The 7,362-nt window shown below is 43.0% G+C and overlaps 1 non-coding gene across 1 annotated transcript; it reads right to left on the bottom strand.

Moving 5' to 3' along the window:
* Positions 1 to 2,569: 2,569 nt before the first annotated feature.
* Positions 2,570 to 2,642, bottom strand: TRNAK-UUU. The gene has a single exon. It is a non-coding gene; the product is annotated as a tRNA-Lys (tRNA).
* Between the last annotated feature and the right edge of the window lie 4,720 nt (positions 2,643 to 7,362).

The following is a 7,362-nucleotide window of genomic DNA, read 5'->3' on the forward strand; positions in this document are numbered from 1 at the left end:
AAAAAAAGAGAAAACCGATTTCCCCCTCCCTCTTTTCTCTCTCTCTCTCTCTTTCTCTCTCTCTCTCTCTCTCCCCCTCCCTCCCTCCCTCCCTCCTTCTTTCTTTCTTTCTTTCTTTCTTTCTTTTTCTTTTTTGTTTAATAGTCTCTACTCTTTCAATTTCTGGTTTTACCTTCTAAGTTGCATTTTCTTTCTCTGAGGTTTTGAGAGCAGTAAATGAGACAGATATTTTTCTTTCGAGTCTGGAAACTTTCTGGTCATCGCTTGCCTTCTGTCTTCTCCCTTTTCCCCAGGGATCTTTCATTTTCTCCCTAAGGCCGCCTTTCCCTCTCCTTGGGGCCCTAATAAAATTCAACAGTCATCTAACATCTGTTCTTGTTCAAAAGGTGGGAGCAGAGACCTCACTTCTCAAGGTTGTCAAAAGAGAACCAGACCACTTTCCAAAGGACTCTTTAAGGAAGAAAAAGATGGGTCGCTGCCACAGCTCATTTTTTGTTGCTTTTCCTGGGATGCCTTTCGAAACCATGCTTCACTATCTTCACTGACGAAGTCCACCCCGGGTTCAGTTTATCAGCCAAGCAATAGACAGACCTATGAGGTCACACCAGGAAGCACTTACTCCTTAGAAGAGTCACCCATACAAGGTCAAAGGGCACTATTCACCCAGCAATAAAGCTCAGAAAGTGGAAAAGGAGAGGATAGAAGGCTCAGTGGAAACAAGAATAATAGTGAGGGAGCAGGAAGAATATGGTTACATCGTGGGTACATTGCCATTAACATCATAGATCAAAATATGTATGAATGCTTGAATGGAAAACTAATTAGCTACAGACTTCCCCTCAAACCACTTTAAAACTAAAAATAAATAATTCCATTTTCCCTGGCTAGCCTACTCCTCAAATCAGTGGCCATTCTTGTTCCTTTGGCATATACCAACCAATATAATTCATATGGATATGGGTTTATGAGCTTTGACACATAGGGCATATATATGTTTTTAAATTATTCTCGACTTGTTTTAATATTATCTTTCATTTCTTCCCTAAATTGAAAGTTCTTTAACAATAATAATTCCCACTTATTGAAACACTTGCTTTTTGGCAAAAACTCCAGTTGTGTGCCACTGAGTCAGAACGACCCATAGTTGATGCTCCAGCGGGTTTTCGGAGGCAGTAGCTTTCCCATCCTTCTAGCCCAGAGTAGCTGGTGGATTCGAACCTTTGGAGTTGGAACACAGCTTGTGACCACAAGCATAAACAACGTAAATACACTATTATTTCACCCTCACAAGTTTATGAGGTGGATGCTTTTTCTTATTAGTCTTCCTCCTTTTATCCCAAGTGGAGAGAGAGTTGTGGGTCTGGGTGGCACTCACAAGGCATTCCTTCTTAGCGGGAAGAGGGAGCCAGACCCCACAAGGGTCTGAAGGCTTCCTCCATTTGACTGCCCCACTTATCAGGCAGGACTCAGGGGGTCGCACAGTCCACAGGCAAAGAAGACAGCTGATTCACTGTGCCCGTCTTGTCAAAGATACACTTTTCTTCAATTGCCTTCCTGAAGCAGGGAGGGCTCAATCACTAGCTAAACAGAAGATGTGCAAAGCTACTCACCCCTGCACCTCACAAGGGGACTCGTTCTAGTTTTGTTGTTAGGTGCCTTAGAGTCAGATATAATTCAGAGACCCTGTGAACCACAAATCGAAACCCAGCCCTACCCACGCTCAATCTCATCGTTGCAGTCACTGTGTCAAACCATCTCATTGAGGGTCTTCCTCTCTTGCATTGAACCTCTACTTTTCTAAGCATGAAGTGTTTTTGAAAGGACTGGCCCCTTGTTTGATTCTGGGGATTCAGTTTCTCAATGTAGCACTCTTCCTTTCAAGGTGCAGAAAGAATGCACAAGCAGAAGAGGCCAAATTCTTTGAAGAGGAAGTTCTACACATTAAGTGTATGCGCCAAAACTTTTTTCCAACAGGATGAAAAGAAAATCTACAACCTGGGAAAAAAACATTTGGCAACGGCATTTCAGACAAGGGTCTCATAACGAAAAATTAGACAGTATTATAGGGCTCCCACGAGTAAAAGATACATAACCCAGGAACAAAATGGTCAAAATATAAACGTGCAGAAAGGGTCGTAGGGAGGAGGGAGGAGGAGATAGATGAATCCAGGTCACATTCCGTACGGAACAAAGAGGAGGGTGGGCAGGGGTCGCTGTACGGAGAGTGAAGTGCTTGCTGGGGTCTTCCCCACGGCATCTCCCTGATCGCAGACTGGCTGAAGTCCAGCTGTCCAGTCGAGAGGGTGCTAAACACGTGTGCCTATTTGGGATGGCAGGGAGCTGACCTTGGAAGACCTCCCTGCCCCCAACACCCCTGCGCAAAGGGGTAGAAGCCCCCAACACCCCTGCGCAAAGGGGCAGAAGTGTCCCCGCGGAGGTGCACCCTGCACATATGGCGGCGATCACAAGATAACACCAATATTATTCTTTTTTCTAAAGGGAAATGGCCAAGCAAGGAAGCCCTCACAAAGGTGGTGTTGGTTTTTCATTTTATTCACCAAAAGAACTCCGCCCGAACAGGGACTTGAACCCTGGACCCTCAGATTAAAAGTCTGATGCTCTACCGACTGAGCTATCCGGGCTCTCTAGCAGAAATCCTCATCGCTGCTAGATGACTGTGGCTCCGGCTGCGCGCAAGCTCAGAGGCGCAATCGTTTCAATCCCGCCTTCGTGTGACTCCATCCAATTCCGATCCTGGAATCTCACAGAGGTGGGCAGGAGGTGACCTGTGAGGGGATCAGGCTGCTCAGTGAAATACCGATTTCTCAAAAAGGAGGCATATAAGACACGTCCCTTTGATTTAGGCCGCTTCTTCCTTGGTAAAAGTGGCCCCGGCGCTCTGCAGAGCCCATCAGAGAAGTAGTGACTCTGATGCCTTTCTTTGTCCTAAACTGGAGCGCACAGAGTTAAAGGGCCTCAGCCAGTTCCATATCTTCCTCCCTAGCGTCTGTCTCAAAATGAAGAGCGAGGCAGTCAGCTGCCGAAAGCGGACTTGGGCTCGGCCAGAAGCCGGGGAGCGCAGGGTCGCAGCACATCAGGCTTGGCCCCGCCCCATCATAGTTGGGTCCGCCCCCAGATCTGGCTCCGCCCCTTCATGCCTGGTCCCGCCCTCACTTCGCTCACGCTCCAGTCTCCGCACATGCGCACTCTATCCCACCGAAGCCCCCTCTGCCCACTTCGCATCCTTACCTCTTAAGGACACTTTCACTCCCTTTCAGGGTCCTGGGGTTTTGCAAGAGCTGTTCCCTCTAACTGACGTGGTAAAATAAAAAACAAACAACAATTGCTAATTTGACTTGATTCTAACTCAATTGTCGGAGAAGAGTGCATGCACTGCCAAAAGAACAGTTGTCTTGCAGAAAGTCCGCCCAGAGAGCTCCTTGGAGGCAAAGATGGCAAAACTTCCTCTCACATACTTTGGACATGGATATGTTGCTAGAAAGGGACATCATGCTTGGAACGGTGGAGGGTCAGCAAAAGAGGGGAAGACCTGCAGCGAAATAGATAGACACGATGACTGCAGCAATGGGCTCAAGCGTGTCAGAAATGATGAATCCAGCTTGAATTTCTGACAGCTCCCTGTTTGACATACATTCCAGATGCTAATAGTCTTCAGTAAGATTTTACTTGTATGTGATAGGAATTACATTGTTAAATATAAAAAGGCACACATATTTTGTAATCTTTTCCAGTTGCATAGCCATATAGCTGTTTTCTAAATTTCTTAGCACAAACAAGTAGTCTTCATCCATTTGCTGAAACACCTCAACAGGTATTCCATCAATTCCTCCTGTTCCAGTGCCTTTAGGGGCGTTTTGACGTCTTCCTTCATTCTCATTGATTTTTAATAGTATGCTGATTCTGGAAATGATTCAATGGCAACTAATTCTTTTTGGTACAAGACTTCACATTCATCTTGTTTCGATTCTCTCTGTGTTGTTGAGTATTTTACTCATAGAAAAGACAGGTAGGTATAGGAAATCTAATGACAACATCTCTCACCCTCAGAACATTATGAGTTTTTAGAATGCAAAGACTGAATTTTATTCTTTTAAAAAAAAAAATTTAAAAAAATCTGCAGCGACAGCCCAGCCTAATGCCTGCTGGTGAGAGAACAGACTCATGTGTGATGCAATTGCATTCTGGAGGGTAGGTTCATGTGATTTAGTTTAAAGTCCAGTGTAAAGTGTTTGGTTGGTTTTTTATTTCATCCACAGTCCTGTGTGAACTTATTGGTTACCTGGATTTACTGGATTTAGCTAACAATGAGCTGTGGGCTGGAAGCCTCTTGTTTAAGTCAGTCAGGACCTACTGGGTGAGCCTTTGTATTTAAAAGCCAGTTGGGCCCTCAGGCCTGGTGTTAACTGTGTTTGGGAAGAACATTCTTCTGAGTGGTACAGCACTGCTCTGTCAGTTTGTTGTACTGAGATAACTTGGGGTTGTTGTCACACTGAATGCTGTGCCACTGATGTGTCAAATTCCATAATGTTTACCCACAGTGTACAGTGTTCAGCAGAACTCCCAGATTAAGACAGACTTGGAAGCAGGATTGGCATCCACTTCCTACACAGCATGCCTTTGGAAACTGTGTGAAAACTAGAAAAACAAAGATATTTGTAGAAGAGGATTCAGATCATTTGTTCATGGGATCACTGTGAGTCATGCTCAACTTGACAGCACCTGACAACAACAAACACGGAAGGGAGCTAAGGTAGCCTAGTCTGTGGGGAGTTGCACTGCTAACCCACAAGTCCTGCCTCTCTGGTAGTTTGAATCTGCCAGTGGCTCTAAGAGATAATCTCTAGGTCAGTCTCTTCCTCTGTGATTACACCCTGGAACCCAATGTGGGGCCAGCAATGAGTCATTTTTACTCCACGCTGATGAGTTTAAACACATGGGGTTGCCATGAGTCAAAATGGATTAGATGACAATGGCTTATTTTTCTGTTTCGTTTAAACATGTGTTCTCGTGTGGAGTGATACACCATTTTCACAAGGTTTTCTAATAGACTCCAGTCCAGAACCACTGGATTTCCCCTATTCCGGGCCCATCCCAGATCCCAGAATGAAACATTACTCAGAAAGCCTGGGACTGCTAGTGTGGCTGATTCTGGGGGTGTTTCCTGGTAATCCCCACCATCTGGGTGTCTAGTGATAGTAAAAAAAGGTCAGCTGATAGATGCAAGTTCTTTCTCTAAACTGCAAGGTGTTGGATCAGAAAGTATAATGGATCTCCTTGGAAGCCAAGCCCACACTGACAACAGTTTCTGGGGGAGTACCTGCAGAGGTGGGAGACAGATGCTGCAAAGAGGTGAGGAGCATTGATGGCTTGAAATTTAGTAAATAAAATACAAAATTCCCAAAGGAACTTGAGATCTGGTGTAACAATGGATTTTTAACTATATCTGTCATTGATTTCTATAACTAGCTATTTCAGCACAAAGGAGTTCTGGTGGCTTAGTGAATAAGGAGTTGTGCTGCCAATCCAAAGATAGGCAGTTTGAATCCACTAGTTGCTCCACAGGAGAAACATGGACAATCTCGGCCTGTGTGATTTACAGCCTCTGAAAACCAATGAGAGGGTCAGTTATGAGTTGTTCCAACTCCATGGCAATGAATTTAAGGGTTTAAAAAATAAAAAATACTAAGCCAGAGCTTTGATGGCCCAATCCCTAAGTAATTAGGCTTCTCAGCCAAAGGCCATGTCTAGCTGGCAGTTCCAATCCATTAGCAACTCCTCAGGAGAAGGATGTGTGATTTACAGCTTTGGAAACCCAGTGGAGGATCAGCTGTGTGTCGGTTCCAACACAATGGAAAAGATCAGACATTGTGTGCATTGTAACTAATGTTGTGAAACTAAATGCACATGAATGATTGATTGAAAAAATTAAAATGCTTTATAAACTTTTAAGCAAATTGCAATACATTTTTTAAATGACAGTCTTTTTAATCATTTTTTACATTAATTTTAATGAAAATTTACAGAGGCTTTGGATTTCCATTCATTGATTGTTGCACTTTTCTCCCCACCCACCTCTCCCCAACAGTACACTCTTCTCTTTGAAAAGTAAAAGAAAAATTCCCCCATTGTTTTACAATCCCTCCCCCCCAGGTCCACTCCACTATGTAAAAAAGACAGGTTTTTTAAATACTAAAAATTGTTTGTAATTTGAAACACTGCTTTAATTGGGCATCCTTATTTTACCTGACTCGACTGTCTTCCTCATTGTCTGAGCAATTGGGGCTTCAAGGCCCAATGTCTCAAAGCAAAAACCAAACCCACTGCAACAGACTCGATTCTGACTTGGAAACCCTGCTGGGGGGGAGGGGGGGCCTTACCCACAGAGATGATGTGTCAAGGTCAACTCAGAATGGCACTCTGGGGATTTTGTAAAAATTTCTCTACAATTTACTTCACTCATCTAAAAATAAACCAAGGACATTCCCCTTTGTCAGTTATATAGGCATATTTCATTTTAAAGCTCATGTTTTGCATATATATAAATATAATACAATATATAAGGGAAACACACCAACAGCCTACATTATGCAGAAGACACAACCTTGTAGCAGAAAGTGAAGAAGACTTAAATCACTTACTGCAGGAGAGCAAAGAAAAGACCACAGTCTTCAATACAAATTACATCTCAACATCAAGAAAACAGAAATCCTCACGGCTAGACCAATAGATGTGACAGGACAGATGGAGGAAAGATTGAAGTTGTCAACAAATTCATTTTCTTTGGATCCACGTTAAACATACATTTTGCTCAGCAATCAGGAAATCAACGTATGTGTTACATTGGGCAAATATGCTGTCAGGCAGCTCTTTAAAATGCTAAAAAGCAAGAATGTCAGTTTAAAGACAAAGGTGCACCTAACCCAAGCCAAGTCTTTCCAATTATTTCCTGTGCATCTGAAAGTAGAATGAATAAAGAAGACCCAAAAATTGATATCTTTGAATTTTTATATTGCATTTGCATTGATGAGCATTTGGATTTTTTAAATAGTTTTCATTATTGGAAACAATAGTTTTGGAAATGGTTTTTATTGTTGAAAATGTATTTCCCTTTGCATAGATTTGTTGTTCTTCTGCAAAAGGTTTCTGTAGTGTGGATTCAAAGACGGGTTTTTCAAATAAGATTTTGGAATAGATTAGATAGATAGATAGATAGATAGATAGATAGGTAGATAGATACTGTCAAACTGCACCCTAGAAACATGTGGAGAACAAGACCATCTGTAAAGGTTTCACATGTAGGTTTTCAACGTCACCTCCAGGCGAGACATTCTTTTTTTTTTT

This window comes from Elephantulus edwardii, unplaced genomic scaffold (assembly GCF_000299155.1).
Source record: "Elephantulus edwardii isolate Elephantulus edwardi_28Jun2011 unplaced genomic scaffold, EleEdw1.0 scaffold00284, whole genome shotgun sequence".
In the NCBI taxonomy this organism is placed as follows: domain Eukaryota; kingdom Metazoa; phylum Chordata; class Mammalia; order Macroscelidea; family Macroscelididae; genus Elephantulus; species Elephantulus edwardii.